At 49.1% G+C, this 22,500-nt stretch overlaps 1 long non-coding RNA gene across 2 annotated transcripts in view; it reads right to left on the reverse strand.

Moving 5' to 3' along the window:
- The window catches only part of LOC125773586 (uncharacterized), an 81,060-nt gene that overhangs the window by 29,190 nt on the left and 29,370 nt on the right, over positions 1–22,500 (reverse strand). The window contains exon 3 of one of the 2 annotated variants that reach the window (XR_007420226.1): positions 1,009–1,539. The exons of the other annotated variant lie outside the window; for it this stretch is intronic. This is a non-coding gene — a long non-coding RNA (uncharacterized LOC125773586). Of the gene's footprint in view, positions 1–1,008; positions 1,540–22,500 lie in introns of those variants that run through there. 2 annotated transcript variants of the gene reach the window in all.

The raw sequence follows: 22,500 nt of genomic DNA on the forward strand, positions 1-22,500 counted from the left end.
GCACATCGGTATACCTGTCGCTACTCAGGCAACTCGTGTGCGTGGATTGGATCGAGAACATGGTGTGTGCCCCATGTTATAATTGATAGTCCATATCCACTTTATAGGTTAAAGTCATAAGTTGTGATTGCACAACCATTCTTCATAAGAGTTTAATCACTCTTCAACTAACTTTCGTTCTGGTGTCTTGGTATCAAATCGCGTAAGACACAAGATTCTACTGGCCAAATAGAATCTAGCACATTGGTTAACCTGGCGCCGCAGTCAACTCATGTGCTTGGATCGGATCGAGCTATTGAGTATTGGGCCTGCATACTCGCTCATCCGTATCCTTTGCGTACCGCCCCATGGCCCCGTCCTTAGAGTTAATGACTAGTAGGCTTAACTCTTTGTATGTCTGCACCACAGTTCCCGTTCGTTCCGTGCCGTGGCCGGATACGTATTGCACATCGGTATACCTGTCGCTACTCAGGCAACTCGTGTGCGTGGATTGGATCGAGCTCATGGGGTGTGTAGAGATTCCATGTTATAATTGCAAGTCCATATCCACTTTATAGGTTAAAGTCATAAGTTGTGATTGCACAACCATACTTCATAAGAGTTTAATAACTCTTCAACTAACTTTCGTTCTGGTGTCTTGGTATCAAATCGCATAAGACACAAGATTCTACTGGCCAAATAGAATCTAGCACATTGGTTAACCTGGCGCCGCAGTCAACTCATGTGCTTGGATCGGATCGAGCTATTGAGTATTGGGCCTGCATACTCGCTCATCCGTATCCTTTGCGTACCGCCCCATGGCCCCGTCCTTAGAGTTAATGACTAATAGGCTTAACTCTTTGTATGTCTGCACCACAGTTCCCGTTCGTTCCGTGCCGTGGCCGGATACGTATTGCACAACAGTAGATACCATCACCTGACGTATCTAACACACCACTATTGTAACTCGTCGTCGAAGGACCTTTCAAGTGCCTGATGGCCAGGGGAGCTCTTACACGGCACGGAGACACAGTGATGCTCGCCCATCACAGTGTACAACGATCGAGTTTGCTTAAGTGTCTGGGTACCTACACACCAGACACAATGCAATGGCCACGGATCCACACAAGGCACATCACATGCAGAAAGCTTCACCAGATTATGACACATACCACACTCTTGTAACTCGTCGTCGAAGGGGCGTTCAAAGTGCCTTACGGCTAGGGGAGATCTAGCACGGCACGGAGACACAGTGATGGTTGCCCATCAAAGTGTACAACGATCGAGTTTGCTTTCCGCGCAAGCGTTCTAAGTGTCTGGGTACCTACACACCAGACACAATGCAATGGCCACGGATCCACACAAGGCACATCACATGCAGAAAGCTTCACCAGATTATGACACATACCACACTCTTGTAACTCGTCGTCGAAGGGGCGTTCAAAGTGCCTTACGGCTAGGGGAGATCTAGCACGGCACGGAGACACAGTGATGGTTGCCCATCAAAGTGTACAACGATCGAGTTTGCTTTCCGCGCAAGCGTTCTAAGTGTCTGGGTACCTACACACCAGACACAATGCAATGGCCACGGATCCACACAAGGCACATCACATGCAGAAAGCTTCACCAGATTCTGACACATACCACACTCTTGTAACTCGTCGTCGAAGGGGCGTTCAAAGTGCCTTACGGCTAGGGGGGATCTAGCACGGCACGGAGACACAGTGATGGTCACCCATCAAAGTGTACAACGATCGAGTTTGCTTTCCGCGCAAGCGTTCTAAGTGTCTGGGTATCTAAGCACCAGACACAATGCAATGGCCACGGATCCACACAAGGCACATCACATGCAGAAAGCTTCACCAGATTCTGACACATACCACACACATGCAACTCGTCGTCGAAGGGGCGTTCAAGTGCCTTACGGCTAGGGGAGATCTAGCTCGGCACGGGGACACAGTGATGGTCACCCATCAAAGTGTACAACGAACGAGTTGGCTTTCAACAAATTCTGACACATAGCAAGCGAGCGACCGAGCTACACCGAAGGCAGCCCATGGTTGGTCACTCGCGGACGATCATCAGTAATGATCCTTCCGCAGGTTCACCTACGGAAACCTTGTTACGACTTTTACTTCCTCTAAATCATCAAGTTCGGTCAACTTCAGCCATGCCAGCTGCAGCTCACGAAGGAACCGCGGAAGGTAAGCCTCCAGAAACCTCACTAAATAATCCATCGGTAGTAGCGACGGGCGGTGTGTACAAAGGGCAGGGACGTAATCAGCACTAGCTAATGACTAGTGCTTACTAGAAATTCCAGGTTCATGGGGACCGTTGCAGTCCCCAATCCCGACTAGATGGGCATTTTAGTGATTTCCCGTTCCTCTCGGAATGGGGGCGCCTATTGGCGAGAACACGCTGCGACCCACATTGTAGCACGCGTGCAGCCCAGAACATCTAAGGGCATCACGGACCTGTTATCGCTCATTCTCAGCTTGCTAAACACAAGTTGTCCCGCTAAGCAGGGCAAACGTAGCCGACGACCGCCCGTGAAGGCGCCGCCCGGCTGTAACGTCAGGTGCGCCCGGAGGCGCACTGCTGACAGCGTTCTAGTTAGCATGTTTGAGTCACGTTCGTTATCGGAATTAACCAGACAAATCATTCCACGAACTAAGAACGGCCATGCACCACTACCCTTAAATTTGAGAAAGAGCTATCAATCTGTCTTACCTCGATAAGTTTGGACCTGGTAAATTTTCCCGTGTTGAGTCAAATTAAGCCGCAAGCTCCACTTCTTGTGGTGCCCTTCCGTCAATTCCTTTAAGTTTCAACTTTGCAACCATACTTCCCCCGGAACCCGATTTTGGTTTCCCGGAAGCGACTGAGAGCACCGAATAGGGGTAGCGTCTCCCAATTGCTAATTGGCATCGTTTACGGTTAGAACTAGGGCGGTATCTAATCGCCTTCGATCCTCTAACTTTCGTTCTTGATTAAAGAAAGCATCCATGGCAAACGCTTTCGCTTCAGTTGGTCCTACGACGGTCTACGAATTTCACCTCTCGCGCCGTAATACCAATGCCCCCAACTACTTCTGTTAATCATTACCTCTAGGTTTCTGACAAACCAACGAAATCGTATAAACCGAGGTCATATTCCATTATTCCATGCAAGATTATTCTCGGCCAACGCCAACCCCACGGGGGGGCCGGACGCTTTGTCTTAGCCTGCTTTGAGCACTCTAATTTGTTCAAGGTAAATGTGAGTATCTTGAGCACCATGAGGAGCCCGTGCCGGAGTTAACCGGTAGCACGGTACTCGTTCACAGAGTAACGCCCAAGTACACCATTGTGAGTCGCAGCCGTGAGCGCGCGCACGAACGGCCCCGGCGTGTAACCGGGCGCCCGTGGCGGTCACGTGTCTGGACGGGCAATCAACTTCGAACGTTTTAACCGCAACAACTTTAATATACGCTAGTGGAGCTGGAATTACCGCGGCTGCTGGCACCAGACTTGCCCTCCACTTGATCCTTGTTGAAGGATTTATACTCAACTCATTCCAATTATGGACCATCGTTAGAGAGGTCCATATTGTTATTTCTCGTCACTACCTCCCCGTACTGGGATTGGGTAATTTACGCGCCTGCTGCCTTCCTTGGATGTGGTAGCCATTTCTCAGGCTCCCTCTCCGGAATCGAACCCTGATTCCCCGTTACCCGTCGCAACCATGGTAGTCCTCTACACTACCATCAATAGTTGATAGGGCAGACATTTGAAAGATCTGTCGTCAGTCGACAAGCGACCATACGATCTGCGTCCTTATCCAGACTTCAACTCAAGCCGCCCGGAGGCGATTGGTTTAACTAATAAGTGCACCAGTTCAGCTACCCGCGAGGGCAACAGTCCCGGCATGTTGCATGTATTAGCTCTGGATTTTCCACAGTTATCCAAGTAACTAGTGGTAGGATGATCTTGTGAATTATAGCTGTTATACTGAGCCTTATGCGGTTTCACATTCATTTATGTTTGTACTTAGACATGCATGGCTTAACCTTTGAGACAAGCGTATATTACTGGTAGGATCAACCAGAATTCGTTCCACTACAGACACACACTCGCTTAGTGGGAAATAAATTTCCACACAACTCTCTCTCTCTAGAACCATATGGAATGGCTCTTTGGTGTTGGGTAAGGCACCAATTTGTTGGGGTGTAACGGTCACCACCAACTTTAAGTTTGTTAGGGCACAACGGAAACCACTAACTAAACTTTAGGAAACTAAATTTCCTCACACATTATCTCTCACCATATTAGCACTAGGTGCTATCCACGATTGTACAACGTTTCAACTCTTGAATCGACCGTAGGGCCGCGGAATTGCTTCCGGGCCCCTATTCTCGCTATTAATTGTTCATCTCTTTCAATACATCGAGTTCGTTCCATTGGGTAGTTCGCATGGCGAACGTTTTGATGCAGCCCCCTGGGGGACCACGGCACTTTACACCGGGTATGGTGTATGCGCAACCTACAGATAACAATAAACCCCTTATGCGTGTGTAAACCGATGTTGGGCTGCTCAACATCTTTCATGGTTACATCACTTGCACCAGAACCCACGGTGCCGATTTGGTAATATGTTGTACATTTACTCTCAAGATGTACGCTTCGGCCCCTTATTCAGGGGCTCAAGCTATTACCAGCAAGAACAATCCTCATCCAGACTTGAACTCGAAACACCCGCAGGCGAACGGTTTAACTAATAAGTGCACCAGTCTTGAATCCATGCGTCGGTGGAAACAATGCCGGCGTGTTGCATGTATTAGCTCTGAACTTAGCGAGTGATTGCCTTGCAGCTGTCATACTGAGCGTAGAGCGTGATTATCGCTCACTTGAACCATGTTGAATGGCTCTTTGGTGTAGGGTAAGGCACCAATTTGTTGGGGCGTAACGGTCACCACCAACTTAAGACTTGCTTATAGGTATTTCAACGTTTTCAACTCTTAAATCGACCGTGTTTCATTATCATCTCTTCTTCTTATTAAATGCATAGAGTTCGTTCCATTGGGTAGTTCGCGTGGCGAACGGTTTGATGCAGCCCCCCGGGGGGGACCACGGCACTTTACACCGGGCATGGTGTATGCGCAACCTACAGATCACCAATATATTTGTGATCGATAATGCACACTTCTTACACGACTGACCAGTCGACAGCGCTGCCTTCCTATTATGCGTGTGTAAACCGATGTTGGGCTGCTCAACATCTTTCACGGTTACATCACTTGCACCCGAACCCATGGTGCCGATTTGGTAATATGTTGTACATGGTCTCAAGATGTACGCTTCGACCCCTTATTCAGGGGCTCAAGCTATTACCAGCAAGATCAATCCTCATCCAGACTTGAACTCGAAACACCCGGAGGCGAACGGTTTAACTAATAAGTGCACCAGTCTTGAATCCATGCGTCGGTGGAAACAATGCCGGCATGTTGCATGTATTAGCTCTGAACATAGCGAGTGATTGCCTTGTAGCTGTCGAACTGAGCGTAGAATGTGATTATCGCTCACTTGAAAGGGTCAAGCCCTTTCGAGTCGTCCGGTTTTTACGCCAGACGACTCGGTCCACCATCTTTCGGGATACAAGTTGACTAAGTGGTACCACTACACTTATCAACTTTCGATTTGGTAATCCTCATCCAGCTTCCTTTCTGGAGGTCCCGAGGATTACCAATTGGGCTGTCATACTGAGCTCATATATTGGAGATCGATAATGCACACTTCTTACACGACTGACCAGTCGACAGCGCTGCCTTCCTATTATGCGTGTGTAAACCGATGTTGGGCTGCTCAACATCTTTCACGGTTACATCACTTGCACCAGAACCCATGGTGCCGATTTGGTAATATGTTGTACATGGTCTCAAGATGTACGCTTCGACCCCTTAAGGGCTCAAGCTATTACCAGCAAGATCAATCCTCATCCAGACTTGAACTCGAAACACCCGCAGGCGAACGGTTTAACTAATAAGTGCACCAGTCTTGAATCCATGCGTCGGTGGAAACAATGCCGGCGTGTTGCATGTATTAGCTCTGAACTTAGCGAGTGATTGCCTTGCAGCTGTCATACTGAGCGTAGAGCGTGATTATCGCTCACTTGAACCATGTTGAATGGCTCTTTGGTGTAGGGTAAGGCACCAATTTGTTGGGGCGTAACGGTCACCACCAACTTAAGACTTGCTTATAGGTATTTCAACGTTTTCAACTCTTAAATCGACCGTGTTTCATTATCATCTCTTCTTCTTATTAAATGCATAGAGTTCGTTCCATTGGGTAGTTCGCGTGGCGAACGGTTTGATGCAGCCCCCCGGGGGGGACCACGGCACTTTACACCGGGCATGGTGTATGCGCAACCTACAGATCACCAATATATTTGTGATCGATAATGCACACTTCTTACACGACTGACCAGTCGACAGCGCTGCCTTCCTATTATGCGTGTGTAAACCGATGTTGGGCTGCTCAACATCTTTCACGGTTACATCACTTGCACCCGAACCCATGGTGCCGATTTGGTAATATGTTGTACATGGTCTCAAGATGTACGCTTCGACCCCTTATTCAGGGGCTCAAGCTATTACCAGCAAGATCAATCCTCATCCAGACTTGAACTCGAAACACCCGGAGGCGAACGGTTTAACTAATAAGTGCACCAGTCTTGAATCCATGCGTCGGTGGAAACAATGCCGGCATGTTGCATGTATTAGCTCTGAACATAGCGAGTGATTGCCTTGTAGCTGTCGAACTGAGCGTAGAATGTGATTATCGCTCACTTGAAAGGGTCAAGCCCTTTCGAGTCGTCCGGTTTTTACGCCAGACGACTCGGTTCACCATCTTTCGGGAAGGGACCGTCTCGGTCGCAAGCTGCTCCGGTCCCTAAACAACCTGCGACAAATGATAGGAAATGCCGACATCAACACGTGTTCAGTTTGGTTTATCGCTCATAGGTCTTTTTGACCATCGATCCCTGATTATAACTCTCAATTAAACAGTCAGGAGAGTAAGGCATGCCCATCGATATCTCATCGACAGGCGATACCGCAAGAACGGCCAACGACACATCAGGTGATCGATTATTGCTACGACTTTTGCTTAATCGTTTCCACTCCTTAGAGAAAGAAACCCCCGGGGACCGTCTCGGTCGCAAGCTGCTCCGGTCCCTAAACAACCTGCGACAAATGATAGGAAATGCCGACATCAATACGTGTTCAGTTTGGTTTATCGCTCATTGGTCTGTTTGACCATCGATCCCTGATTAAACTCTCAGTAATCCAGTCGGGAGAGTAAGGCATGCCCATCGATATCTCATCGACAGGCGATACCGCTTGAACGGCCAACGACACATCAGAGGATCGTATCTTGCTACAACTTTTGCTTAATCGTTTCTTCTCCTTGGAGAAAGAAACCCCCGGGGACCGTCTCGGCCGCAAGCTGCTCCGGTCCCTAAACAACCTGCGGCATCAAATGATAGGAAAAGCCGACATCAATACGTGTTCAGTTTGGTTTATCGCTCATTGGTCTTGTTTGACCATCGATCCCTGATTAATACTCTCAATTAGAAGGTCGGTAGAGTAAGGCATGCCCATCGATATCTCATCGACAGGCGATACCGCATGAACGGCCAACGACACATCAGAGGATCGTATCTTGCTACAACTCTTGCTTAATAGTTTCCACTCCTTGGAGAAAGAAACCCCCGGGGACCGTCTCGGCCGCAAGTTGCTCCGGTCCCTAAACAACCTGCGGCATCAAATGATAGGAAAAGCCGACATCAATACGTGTTCAGTTTGGTTTATCGCTCATAGGTCTGTTTGACCATCGATCCTAGAATTCAACTTTCGAGTAAGGCATGCCCGTCGATATCTCATCGATAGGCGATACCGGTAGAACGGCCAACGACACACATCTAGGATCGCATTTACTCTTCCTTGGATGGATAACCAATACCCTAGGACCGTTTCATCGCGAGCTGCTCCGGTCCTCAAACAACTCGCGAACCACCGATAGGATGATATTAGGAATGGCCGACTTTCATCCTTTAACTCTCAGTTCTGCTTACCAAAACATAGGTACTTGGACCTTAAAGACCACTATATGTTCCCCGATCGGGGGCAATCGGAACGTCTATCCATCATCAACATCGTTTCACTCATTCCGAACCACCAAATTGGACAGACAGTACCATATTCACCAACCGATTGCTTCAACTTCGCAAACTGTATGGTAAGTTCTACTAATTTCACATCTTACCATCGACTAATAGTGCATAAATCCACTTGGAAATCACTTTTCCTTGGTCCTCGGACCTTCTACGACAACGTCCAACAAATATCCGAAGTCGTTTCCCAACTTAGACCAAGCATTTCGTATCTTTACTTCTAATCGATTTTTTCTCTCATAATTGACGATCAAAATCTAAAAACCACATTTTGAGCCAGAAGCAGTCGTCCGATCGTCCTGGGGGTAGTCTCAATCGATTTAGAAGGGCCCAATTCATAAAGATACGTACTCAGTCAAATTCATGCTTCTGGCTCACCTACCCCCTATATAGAAAACGAAAGCGTACAGGCGTGGAAAACGTGCCATTTTTCTCCATCACGGACTTTTTTTTTCTCGTTGCACCGACTCTAGTAAAAAAGTGAAATTTTTTACTAGTTACCAACTTTTGCAAATTATCATCGGATATCACTTTTCATGGTCTATAGTAAGTTCTTATCACGTTTTAGTAGTTTTTGAAAAAAAAATTTTTTTGAACTTTTCAAAATTTTTCAAAACAAAGTTTTTGTAGGCGGTTTTGTGTATGGAGGGTTACTAGTCTCGGGGTCACTGTTTGACCAAAAAACCACTATATATCATTCGAAAGGTAATTTCAAGGGCTACAAAAAATTGTTCTACGGCACCCCCCTCCGACGTCTAGTATTCGAGTTATTGGCCAAAAACCATCACTTGAGCGATTTTTCGTTCAGGGTACCCGACTCTAGTAAAAAAGTGAAATTTTTCTCGATTGACCAAGTGTTGCAAATGATCATCGGATTTCACTTTTTATGGTCTATAGTGAGTTCTGATCACGATTTGGTACTTTTTGGAAAAATTTTTTTGACGCACTTTTCAAAATTTTGCAAAACCAAAACTTTTTAGGCGGTTTTGTGTATGGAGGGTTACTAGTCTCGGGGTCACTGTTTGACCAAAAAACCACTATATATCATTCGAAAGGTAATTTCAAGGGCTACAAAAAATTGTTCTACGGCACCCCCCTCCGACGTCTAGTATTCGAGTTATTGGCCAAAAACCGCAACTATAGCGGTTTTTCGTACAGGGTACCCGACTCTAGTAAAATGATGCGATTTTTACTAGTCTAGGAACTTTTTGGTCAAAAAATCAAGTATATGTCATTCGATAGATAATTTCAAGGGCTACCAAAAATTGTTCCACGACACCCCCCTGCGACGTCTAGTATTCGAGTTATTAGCCAAAAACCGCAACTTAAGCGGTTTTTCGTCCAGGGTACCCGACTCTAGTAAAATGATGCGATTTTTACTAGTCTAGGGAACTTTTTGGCCAAAAATCAAGTATATGTCATTCGATAGATAATTTCAAGGGCTACCAAAAATTGTTCCACGACACCCCCCTGCGACGTCTAGTATTCGAGTTATTAGCCAAAAACCGCAATTATAGCGGTTTTTCGTCCAGGGTACCCGACTCTAGTAAAATGATGCGATTTTTACTAGTCTAGGGAACTTTTTGGCCAAAAATCAAGTATATGTCATTCGATAGATAATTTCAAGGGCTACCAAAAATTGTTCCACGACACCCCCCTGCGACGTCTAGTATTCGAGTTATTAGCCAAAAACCGCAATTATAGCGGTTTTTCGTCCAGGGTACCCGACTCTAGTAAAATGATGCGATTTTTACTAGTCTAGGGAACTTTTTGGCCAAAAAATCAAGTATATGTCAATCGATAGATAATTTCAAGGGCTACCAAAAATTGTTCTAAGACACCCCCCTGCGACGTCTAGTATTCGAGTTATGGGCCAAAAACCATTCATACTTGAGCATTTTGCTCATTTTGCCTGTACGGGTACCGAGGACTAGTAAAATCAGGCCAATTTTACTAGAGTAGGGGTCCTTTTTGGTCAAAAAAACAACTTTTGCTCGTTCGATAGGGAATCGATAGGGCAACAAAAAATCGTTCTACGACCCCCCCTTCCGATGTCTAGTATTCGAGTTATGGGCCAAAAACAGTTTATAGTTAATTTTTCACTCGATTTTACACCAAGTATCGCACATTACTCCGGTTCTATACATTGGATCGTCAATCTTTAAGATTTTATGGGTAGTTCCAACTGTTTGCTGCATTTCATCCATACATTACCAACCGATTCAATGTCTGTGCTAGAAGTTATTAGAGGAATAAAAAAATTTACCCTTGGCTTTGGACCGTACAAGTTTACCCATTTTTGGCCCGTATTTGCCCCATAGCTCCGCCGGTATCCAAGATATCGCCACACTTTCTTCTGGCCATGGCTAGATGGCACTTGTGGCTAGATTTCTTCCATGCACCACTAATCGCTACCATGTCTGTGGCCGGAGCTATTCGACGAACAACCATCACATTTACCTAGGTACTTTTTCGGATTTTTGGTCCAACTTGCACCATTTTTGGCCCATATTTGCCCCATAGCTCCGCCGGTATCCAAGATATGGCCACACTTTCTTCTGGCCATGGGTAGATGGCACTTGTGGCTAGATTTCTTCCATGCACCACTAATCGCTACCATGTCTGTGGCCGGAGCTATTCACGAAAGCGCCTCGCGCACTTGGTCGGATTTTTGGTCCAACTTCACCATTTTTGGCCCATATTTGCACCATAGCTCCGCCGGTATCCAAGATATGGCCACACTTTCTTCTGGCCATGGCTAGATGGCACTTGTGGCTAGATTTCTTCCATGCACCACTAATCGCTACCATGTCTGTGGCCGGAGCTATTCACGAAAGCGCCTCGCGCACTTGGTCGGATTGTTGGTCCAACTTGCACCATTTTTGGCCCATATTTGCCCCATAGCTCCGCCGGTATCCAAGATATGGCCACACTTTCTTCTGGCCATGGGTAGATGGCACTTGTGGCTAGATTTCTTCCATGCACCACTAATCGCTACCATGTCTGTGGCCGGAGCTATTCGACGAACAACCATCGCATTTACCTAGGTACTTTTTCGGATTTTTGGTCCAACTTGCACCATTTTTGGCCCATATTTGCCCCATAGCTCCGCCGGTATCCAAGATATGGCCACACTTTCTTCTGGCCATGGGTAGATGGCACTTGTGGCTAGATTTCTTCCATGCACCACTAATCGCTACCATGTCTGTGGCCGGAGCTATTCACGAAAGCGCCTCGCGCACTTGGTCGGATTTTTGGTCCAACTTCACCATTTTTGGCCCATATTTGCCCCATAGCTCCGCCGGTATCCAAGATATGGCCACACTTTCTTCTGGCCATGGGTAGATGGCACTTGTGGCTAGATTTCTTCCATGCACCACTAATCGCTACCATGTCTGTGGCCGGAGCTATTCGACGAACAACCATCGCATTTACCTAGGTACTTTTTCAGATTTTTGGTCCAACTTGCACCATTTTTGGCCCATATTTGCCCCATAGCTCCGCCGGTATCCAAGATATGGCCACACTTTCTTCTGGCCATGGGTAGATGGCACTTGTGGCTAGATTTCTTCCATGCACCACTAATCGCTACCATGTCTGTGGCCGGAGCTATTCACGAAAGCGCCTCGCGCACTTGGTCGGATTTTTGGTCCAACTTCACCATTTTTGGCCCATATTTGCCCCATAGCTCCGCCGGTATCCAAGATATGGCCACACTTTCTTCTGGCCATGGGTAGATGGCACTTGTGGCTAGATTTCTTCCATGCACCACTAATCGCTACCATGTCTGTGGCCGGAGCTATTCGACGAACAACCATCGCATTCACCTTCTCGTTGCACTTCTTCGGGAATTTGGTGCAACCAAGTTTTCACTATAACTTGGTCATTTTCCGTCCATCGGACATGCGGTTTTGGGTGTCGATACTTGACACCGCGCGCTACAATATGTTCCTCCACGACCATGTGGTCCGATGCTTCCAACAGGAGCTATTCGAGGAGTACCGATTTTTCACCATTAAAAATGCTCGTTTTTGCACCAACTTTTGCCTTTAACTCAGGCTGTATCGATCGGATCTTCAATCTTGAAAAAGTTTTGGATAGGTGGCACCAAATGCTACATTTCGTTCTTCCACGTCCACTTTGTCCGATGTCTAGCAAAAAAGTTATTCGCGAACCAAGTCCAGAACCCATGCAATGGCTGCCCTCATTGCATACATCACGGCGGTTAACTCTCGTTACTCTATACCGTGGACTTGGTACTTTTTCAGGCATTCGTTGCTACTTCTTGGTTCATGATATTCGTTTACGGTCTTCACTAGGGCATTTGGTGCTCCTTATCGGTTCATGATAATCGTTTACGGTCTTCACTAGGGCATTTGGTGCTCCTTATCGGTTCATGATATTCGTTTACGGTCTTCACTAGGGCATTTGGTGCTCCTTATCGGTTCATGATATTCGTTTACGGTCTTCACTAGGGCATTTGGTGCTCCTTATCGGTTCATGATATTCGTTTACGGTCTTCACTAGGGCATTTGGTGCTCCTTATCGGTTCATGATATTCGTTTACGGTCTTCACTAGGGCATTTGGTGCTCCTTCTCGGTTCATGATATTCGTTTACGGTCTTCACTAGGGCATTTGGTGCTCCTTATCGGTTCATGATATTCGTTTACGGTCTTCACTAGGGCATTTGGTGCTCCTTCTCGGTTCATGATATTCGTTTACGGTCTTCACTAGGGCATTTGGTACTGGGCTTCCCACTTTCTACTGATCGATCCATACTCACTTGCGTGCACCTAGCCTAGGAAGGTTTCCTATGGCTTCCCATCTTTCTACTGATCGATCCATACTCACTTGCGTGCACCTAGCCTAGGAAGGTTTCCTTGGGCTTCCCATCTTTCTACTGATCGATCCATACTCACTTGCGTGCACCTAGCCTAGGAAGGTTTCCTATGGCTTCCCATCTTTCTACTGATCGATCCATACTCACTTGCGTGCACCTAGCCTAGGAAGGTTTCCTATGGCTTCCCATCTTTCTACTGATCGATCCATACTCACTTGCGTGCACCTAGCCTAGGAAGGTTTCCTATGGCTTCCCATCTTTCTACTGATCGATCCATACTCACTTGCGTGCACCTAGCCTAGGAAGGTTTCCTTGGGCTTCCCATCTTTCTACTGATCGATCCATACTCACTTGCGTGCACCTAGCCTAGGAAGGTTTCCTTGGGCTTCCCATCTTTCTACTGATCGATCCATACTCACTTGCGTGCACCTAGCCTAGGAAGGTTTCCTATGGCTTCCCATCTTTCTACTGATCGATCCATACTCACTTGCGTGCACCTAGCCTAGGAAGGTTTCCTATGGCTTCCCATCTTTCTACTGATCGATCCATACTCACTTGCGTGCACCTAGCCTAGGAAGGTTTCCTATGGCTTCCCATCTTTCTACTGATCGATCCATACTCACTTGCGTGCACCTAGCCTAGGAAGGTTTCCTATGGCTTCCCATCTTTCTACTGATCGATCCATACTCACTTGCGTGCACCTAGCCTAGGAAGGTTTCCTATGGCTTCCCATCTTTCTACTGATCGATCCATACTCACTTGCGTGCACCTAGCCTAGGAAGGTTTCCTTGGGCTTCCCATCTTTCTACTGATCGATCCATACTCACTTGCGTGCACCTAGCCTAGGAAGGTTTCCTATGGCTTCCCATCTTTCTACTGATCGATCCATACTCACTTGCGTGCACCTAGCCTAGGAAGGTTTCCTTGGGCTTCCCATCTTTCTACTGATCGATCCATACTCACTTGCGTGCACCTAGCCTAGGAAGGTTTCCTATGGCTTCCCATCTTTCTACTGATCGATCCATACTCACTTGCGTGCACCTAGCCTAGGAAGGTTTCCTTGGGCTTCCCATCTTTCTACTGATCGATCCATACTCACTTGCGTGCACCTAGCCTAGGAAGGTTTCCTTGGGCTTCCCATCTTTCTACTGATCGATCCATACTCACTTGCGTGCACCTAGCCTAGGAAGGTTTCCTATGGCTTCCCATCTTTCTACTGATCGATCCATACTCACTTGCGTGCACCTAGCCTAGGAAGGTTTCCTTGGGCTTCCCATCTTTCTACTGATCGATCCATACTCACTTGCGTGCACCTAGCCTAGGAAGGTTTCCCTTTGGTACCGACTTCCATCTACGCACTCGATATAACCTAGGTACTTGGTACCGATGATGGTTAACACTCAAGCATTTCTTGCATCCTGCGTGCAAGGTACCAATTTTCACTTCTTAGGTACGTTTATGGGCCCGCATTTATCCAATATCGCTCCGATGGCCTTTCGCATTATTTCATCCGATAGCCCTTGCCAAAAGCTACCAAAAGTTCCTCCACGGCCATGTGCTCCGACGCTTAGTTTAGGAAATATTCGAAAAAATTCAAAATAGGAAGCATTTTCTTATTGGAAAATCACCTTAAATCGATGGCCATTTTTTGGGCAAAAACTTTAACGTCTTCCCGACTTTGCGGGAATTGCGAATTTTAGGCACCCAGAGAAAATCTTTTACTTTAAGGGGGCGGCCGCGAAGTTGCCCAAAGTCTCGGACACAAAAATTCTCAAGTTCCCCACTCTAGTAAATCGCCCTATGAGTATCTCCTGGCCCGCGAGCTCTGCGAGCGGGCCAGCTTCGGCGATTTTTGCCTTTTCGCCTAGGCGGTTCTTCTACGAAATTGGTCCACAGCTTTTGCTCAGAAAGCTAGCATTTGTTGCAACAGTTAGGTGCTTGGTACCACATTTTGGTATCCATTTGGGCATTTGTTGCAACTACTCGGTACTTTGGCCCACATTTCGCTCTACTCGGGCCTCTATGGTGCTACTTGTCGGTACTTTTGGCCAACTTAGGCCAATTGGGTGCAACTTGTGGGTACTCTGTGGGTACTTTAGGGCATATTGTGTCTTTCGGGTGAACCTTCGCGATACTTCATGGGTACTGATGGCCAACTTAGGAACATTCAGTGCAACCTTTGGGCCTAAGGAAATTTGTCCAACTCTTTGGACTTAGAAAATTTTCTGGACTTAGAAAATTTTCTGGACTTGTAAAAATTTTCAAATGTTCAATTTGGCCCACATTTCGCTCTACTCGGGCCTCTATGGTGCTACTTGGCGGTACTTTTGGCCAACTTAGGCCAATTGGGTGCTCTTTGTGGGTACTCTATCGGTACTTTTGGCCATGTTAGGCCCACTCGGTGCTATTTGTGGGTACTCTATCGGTACTTTTGGCCAACTTAGGCCAACTCAGTGCTTCTTGTGGGTACTCTATCGGTACTTTTGGCCATGTTAGGCCCATTGGGTGCTATTTGTGGGTACTCTATCGGTACTTTTGGCCAACTTAGGCCAATTGGGTGCTGCTTATGGGTACTCTATCGGTACTTTTGGCCAACTTAGGCCAATTGGGTGCTCTTTGTGGGTACTCTATCGGTACTTTTGGCCATCTTAGGCCCATTCGGTGCTATTTGTGGGTACTCTATCGGTACTTTTGGCCAACATAGGCCAATTGGGTGCTACTTGTGGGTGCTCTATCGGTACTTTTGGCCAACTTAGGCCAACTGGGTGCTATTTGTGGGTACTCTATCGGTACTTTTGGCCAACTTAGGCCAACTCAGTGCTTCTTGTGGGTACTCTATCGGTACTTTTGGCCAACTTAGGCCCATTCGGTGCTATTTGTGGGTACTCTATCGGTACTTTTGGCCAACTTAGGCCAACTCAGTGCTACTTGTGGGTACTCTATCGGTACTTTTGGCCAACTTAGGCCAATTGGGTGCTCTTTGTGGGTGCTCTATCGGTACTTTGGGACATATTATGTCCTTCGGGTGAACCTTCTCGATACCTCATGGGTACTTGTGGCCAACTTAGGAAAATTCAGTGCAACCTATGGGCCTTTGGAAATTGCTCCAACACTTTGGACTTAGAAAATTTTCTGGACTTAGAAAATTTTTTGGACTTAGAAAAATTTTCAACTTCTGTATCTTCTTCATCAAGTTCCATTTTGTGGGACTTAGAAAATTTTCTGGACTTAGAAAATTTTTTGGACTTAGGAAATTTTTCAACACTTGTAAAATTTTTGTTCCTTCTTTGAAGAAGAATACTTTCCACTATTAGCTTCTTTCTCTTTTTCTTCTTAGTTGTCTTCTTATTTTCGGTCCGAGAGCGCCGACACTTGTAAAATTATCTAAGTCCGAAGACTTTTGGAATGAACCAAAAGTCAACGAACACAATACATCAACCCTATCAACATCAAGTGGCAACCCGAAGGAAGCGCAGCGGCCAGCCCATGTACAACGCGAAGTTGTAGCATGCAACCGACCAACCGCTAACCTCCAACGGAACTCAATGTATTCGTTACACATGGGCGCACCTGCACCACACTGTCGTGACCATCCAACGAGCCGTCGGTTCGGTCGTGTGTTACAAGCACCCCATCACATAGGCATAGAGTCACCACACAGTGTTCTTCAACACTCTCGTCACATGGTGCAAGTCACGGTACGCACCACCAATGTGCACTGGTTGGCCAATTCCAGCACACACGGGGCGCGCACGCGCAAGCACTAACCACCAAGCATGGGTCGCCTGAGAGGATCGATGCGAACGCATCTCTACAACTTGAAGCTCCCAGCCTGTAGTCCCGTCGTTTGCGGGCGGTCGTAGGTGTCGAAACTAGTGATATCCACAGTCGGCAAGCTCGTCCACCGGTGTTCCCAACATGTATGGTACTAACACGTGCAGCGCGAACCCGCCCTTTGCGGCCTAGTAGTAAGCGGGGATGAGACGCCAGTGTGCCAATGGACAGCACGGACGGTTCTCGGAGGGTTGTTAGGCCCGCTAGCTTACGACCACCTAATGGGTATAAGAAGCGCTATCAGCTCGGATTGGATACGACCTTAGAGGCGTTCAGGCATAATCCAGCGGACGTAGCGTCATACCATAGTCCGTTCGAACTAGTATTGAGCCAGTGGTCCGTACCTGTGGTTCCTCTCGTACTGCACAGGAATTCCGTTAAGATAGCGACAAACAATGCACACCAGTAGGGTAAAACTAACCTGTCTCACGACGGTCTAAACCCAGCTCACGTTCCCTTGAAAGGGTGAACAATCCTACGCTTGGTAAATTTTGCTTTACAATGATAGGAAGAGCCGACATCGAAGGATCAAAAAGCCACGTCGCTATGAACGCTTGGCGGCCACAAGCCAGTTATCCCTGTAGTCTGAGCGAAACCTCCGAAGTGAACGGACGTGTTTTTCGAGCGCTCCCGTGCGAATTTGCGAAAAATGTCCGGTTGGTATTGCCCTCTAAAAGTGCGCAAATCGATTTAAAAATACTGTAGAACGTTAAATGAGAACGTCCCGATTCGTTGAAGTGGTCTGCCGTTTCTGTGCGTTAAAAAACAACGGAGATATTAACGCCCAAAGTTTGAGGTTTTTCGCGTTTCCGGTTTCATTTCCGGCCATACAATTTGTATGGGAGGCGATTTCGTCTGGGCATTTGTATGGTGGTAGCACATGCGAAATAAGAAAATAGTGGTACTCACGGTCTTGGATGGTGAGATCCCTTACTGTAGTGAGTGCCGAGTCGTAGCACATGCGAACATTAGAAAATAGTGGTACTCACGGCCGTGGATGGTGAGCGACGAAATCGCGTGACGTCACAAGGTGCCGTGACGTCACAGGAGTAGTGTGTGAATATCAAACCGGAATCTCAAAATAGCGGCCAAACCAAGAGTGCCAGGACTTTGGTTCCACGTGGCCGACCCCCGATTCTGGCCCTGGGCCCTGTGGCCAAATTTGGCATTCCTACATGCCAAGGGGGGGGAGTTTTTCGCGGGTCAGTTTTTGGTGAATAACTCGGTGAGTTCTTGACGGATTTTCAAAAGTGACGCATCAAAAGACGCGTCTCGCAGAGGCGCATCCAACCAAAAATTTGAGCGAGTGTGTATGGTCGGAATAGCGGAAGTTGTATGCGGAAAACCGGAAGTGCGTTTAGGTTTTCTCATTTTTGAAGGACTACGTACAAGTAGAGTCGCGGAGTTAAGTGTCCAGAAGGCTAAGTGGGAACGACCCGCTTCGATTGAGTGGTCTGCCGTTCCGGAGAGACGATTAGTTCCGGAGTTATCTGCCTGCAAAATTCGGATTTCCATTTGAGGAAATCGCGTGACGTCACAAGGTGCCGTGACGTCACAGGAGTAGTGTGTGAATATCAAACCGGAATCTCAAAATAGCGGCCAAACCAAGAGTGCCAGGACTTTGGTTCCACGTGGCCGACCCCCGATTCTGGCCCTGGGCCCTGTGGCCAAATTTGGCATTCCTACATGCCAAGGGGGGGGAGTTTTTCGCGGGTCAGTTTTTGGTGAATAACTCGGTGAGTTCTTGACGGATTTTCAAAAGTGACGCATCAAAAGACGCGTCTCGCAGAGGCGCATCCAACAAAAATTTGAGCGAGTGTGTACGGTCGGAATAGCGGAAGTTGTATGCGGAAAACCGGAAGTGCGTTTAGGTTTTCTCATTTTTGAAGGACTACGTACAAGTAGAGTCGCGGAGTTAAGTGTCCAGAAGGCTAAGTGGGAACGACCCGCTTCGATTGAGTGGTCTGCCGTTCCGGAGAGACGATTAGTTCCGGAGTTATCTGCCTGCAAAATTCGGATTTCCATTTGAGGAAATCGCGTGACGTCATAAGGTGCCGTGACGTCACAGGAGTAGTGTGTGAATATCAAACCGGAATCTCAAAATAGCGGCCAAACCAAGAGTGCCAGGACTTTGGTTCCACGTGGCCGACCCCCGATTCTGGCCCTGGGCCCTGTGGCCAAATTTGGCATTCCTACATGCCAAGGGGGGGGAGTTTTTCGCGGGTCAGTTTTTGGTGAATAAATCGGTGAGTTCTTGACGGATTTTCAAAAGTGACGCATCAAAAGACGCGTCTCGCAGAGGCGCATCCAACAAAAATTTGAGCGAGTGTGTACGGTCGGAATAGCGGAAGTTGTATGCGGAAAACCGGAAGTGCGTTTAGGTTTTCTCATTTTTGAAGGACTACGTACAAGTAGAGTCGCGGAGTTAAGTGTCCAGAAGGCTAAGTGGGAACGACCCGCTTCGATTGAGTGGTCTGCCGTTCCGGAGAGACGATTAGTTCCGGAGTTATCTGCCTGCAAAATCCGGATTTCCATTTCCGGTTCGGTCAACAAACAAGGTTAGTACGAGTTGGACCCACAGGTGGCGCTAGTGTCGCCAGGAGAAATATTCCATAGCCCACCCCACTTGGACCATCTAGCTACAGGCGTTTTTCTGGAAATCGTGAAATATTTCACGAAATATTTCATGAAATATTTCAACCTTGAAATATTTCAAAAGAGGACAAAATTTCCTTTCTGGGGAGCTGCCGGACGCCCGGATCGGACAAGCGGTTCCGGAGATATAGGGGTCTAAAAAGTTTGATAAGTAGTTTGATAAGTGTTATCGAACTCCAACACCGACTTATCAAACTTTCGGCAAATTCTTCAAAGTGGGATATCTCGGTAACCCCTCGGGCTAGAGGGACGTCCGAGGTATCGTTGGATAGGTCTCGGAGAGGAGCATCTTTTCGTCACCCCCCCCGCCCCTCCCATATCCACACCCTCCCCCTCAGGAAGGAAAATCCTCCCCACGCCAAGTAGGACATCGGTGCGGGGTATCATTCGAAAGGTCTGGAGGAGGGGCGTTGAGTCTCCACCACTCCGCCCACCTCCCACCCACCCCCCACGCAGAGCAGCAAAGAAATGGTGATCACCCGAACGTCGATGCGTGCTGCGTCGGTGGATTCGCGCGCGAAGACAGGAGCGGCCTCGGGTGTTGAACCGAGGGTGGTTGTCCAGCGACTACCAATGTCTTCCTCATCAACGGCTTCGCCTGCTGCTGTAGAGCTGAAACTCCTGCAGGAGGCTCTGCAGAGTATGGAGCGGAAATATGAGGAGATGCGGAAGCAGAACGAGAAGCTGCATGAGGAGCTAATTCGAATGTGTCAGATGTTCGAAGAGGCTAAGAAGGAGGCGCGCCTAGAGGCCATTCGGCGCGAAGAAAAGGCGGATGCGGAGATAGCGATGCTCCGTGTGGCTCACCAGCGTGATCGTGATGCGCTCAATGAGCTCATCGCGCAGGTGATTGGACATCAGCGTCCAGGAGAGGCAATCCGGCAATCCGCAAGCCCGCCAACCCCCATGCCGCGACGTCCATTGCAGATGCATGGACAACGGCAGCTGGAGGAGCAACAGTGGCAGCAGCAGCAGCAGCAGCAGCAGCAGCAGCAACATCGTGAGCAGCGGCAGCAGCAGCAGCAGCAGCAGCAACAGCGTCAGCAGAGTGCAGCGACGGCTATGGTGGTGCCGTCTTCGGACCAGGAAGGCGACTCCTGGACTGAGGTGGTGCGCCGTAAGCCGGCACGCCAACCGGCGAGAACGCAGCAGCAGCAGCAGCAGCAGTGGCCGCAGCTGCCACAACAACGGGCGAAGGTCCAGCGACAGGCGGTTGCAGGACCATCGTCACAGCAGCCCCAACAACAGCAGGGGCAACAGGCCTGGCGTAGCCAGCCTGCAACACGGCGAGGCGGAGGGCGTCAACGGCAGCGCAAAATCAAGCCGGACGCAATTGAGATTGCTCCAGCCGAGGGACAAACCTGGACCGAGGTTTACCAGGTTGTGCGTGGGGCTCCAGAGATGGTGAAATACGCAGAGGCCCTCGGAGTCGGACGACGCACCACACGCTCCCGACTCGTTATGGAGCTGAAGGAGAGCGCGAACGCTGCAGAGGTGCTGCAGTGCATCCAAGACGTGTGCGCGAAGGCGGAACTGCCGGCATCAGCACGATTGGTGACTCCCACGGTCGACATCCGGATGGACGCGGTCGACCCTTTAGCGGAGGAGACACACGTGGCGAAGGCACTCTCCGAGCTATGCCAGCACACCGTGGAGGAGACTTCGGTTCGGCTGCGACCAGCGTGGGACGGCACGAAGGTGGCGATAGCGCGGGTGACAACGAAGGCGGCAGAGGAGCTGGACGGGAAGTTTGTCAAAATCAAGTACACGTCCTGCCTGATCCGGAAGGTGGCTCCAATGCAGACGCGGCAGCAACGTTGTTACAAGTGTCTGGAGATGGGACACGTCCGGGCAGCGTGCACGAGCGAAGTCGACCGCTCGGCCAGCTGCATTCGTTGCGGGAAGCCGGATCATCAGGCGAAGAGCTGCACGGCGGAGGTGTGCTGTGCCGTGTGCAGCGGTCCGCATCCGGTCGGGCATCTGACGTGCCGACGCTAAAGGTGCTGCAGATCAACCTTGGGCGGAGCAGGACAGCTCAGGACCTGCTGATGCAGACGGCTCGCGAGATGGATGTTCAGGTGGTGCTTGCCTGTGAGCTGTATCGGCCGCCTCGAGATGATCCGCGATGGGCTGTTGATGAGGAGTTGAGCGTGGCGATCGTCGCAACGGGGGCTTACCCCATCCAGCGTCTGTGGGGAAGCGTCGTCCCGGGACTGGTGGTTGCCACGATAGCGGGAGTTACGTTCGCCAGCTGCTACGTGTCGCCCAGCAGCGGTCTTGATGACTTCGAGGAGTTTCTTGGTGCGGTGGAGGTGTCGCTGGTGGGACATACAACATCAGTCCTGGCTGGGGACTTCAACGCCTGGAACGAGGAGTGGGGGAGTGCGCGCACTACCCGGAAGGGGCAGGAGCTCCTAAGCGTGGTGGAGCAGCTGGCGCTGCAGACGCTGAACCGTGGCAACGTGCCCACCTTCAAGGGCAACGGGGTTGCACGGGAAAGCGTCATCGACGTCTCCTTCGCCAGCCAATCCATTGTGCGGCCGGACTCATGGCGCGTGCTTAACCGCTTCTCCGGCAGCGATCACGAGTACATCGAGTTTCAGGTGGAGGTTCCGGGTCAACGGAACAAGCGACGTGGCCAGCAGCACCAAAGCCAAGCAGCAGCCAGTGACGGGACAGCCAGGCATGCCGGAACTCGGTGGAAGACGACGCAGTTCGTCCGGAAGAGCTTTGACATCGCCCTCACAGTCGGCCGCTTCGGACAGGTCGACACTCCGGAGGGGCTGGTTGGCGGACTCACTCGGGCGTGCGATGAGACCATGGAGAGAGTACACGGGGCTACCTTCCACCGCAAGCCCCAGGTGTACTGGTGGTCTCCGGACATCGAGCGCTTGAGGGAAGAGTGCGAAGCAGCGGAGGCAGCCCATCGCCGGGCTCAACCGTCGGAGCGTGCTGTGACGTCTGCCGGACTGCAGGATTGCCG

This window comes from Anopheles funestus (assembly GCF_943734845.2).
Source record: "Anopheles funestus chromosome X unlocalized genomic scaffold, idAnoFuneDA-416_04 X_unloc_41, whole genome shotgun sequence".
NCBI classification, from domain to species: domain Eukaryota; kingdom Metazoa; phylum Arthropoda; class Insecta; order Diptera; family Culicidae; genus Anopheles; species Anopheles funestus.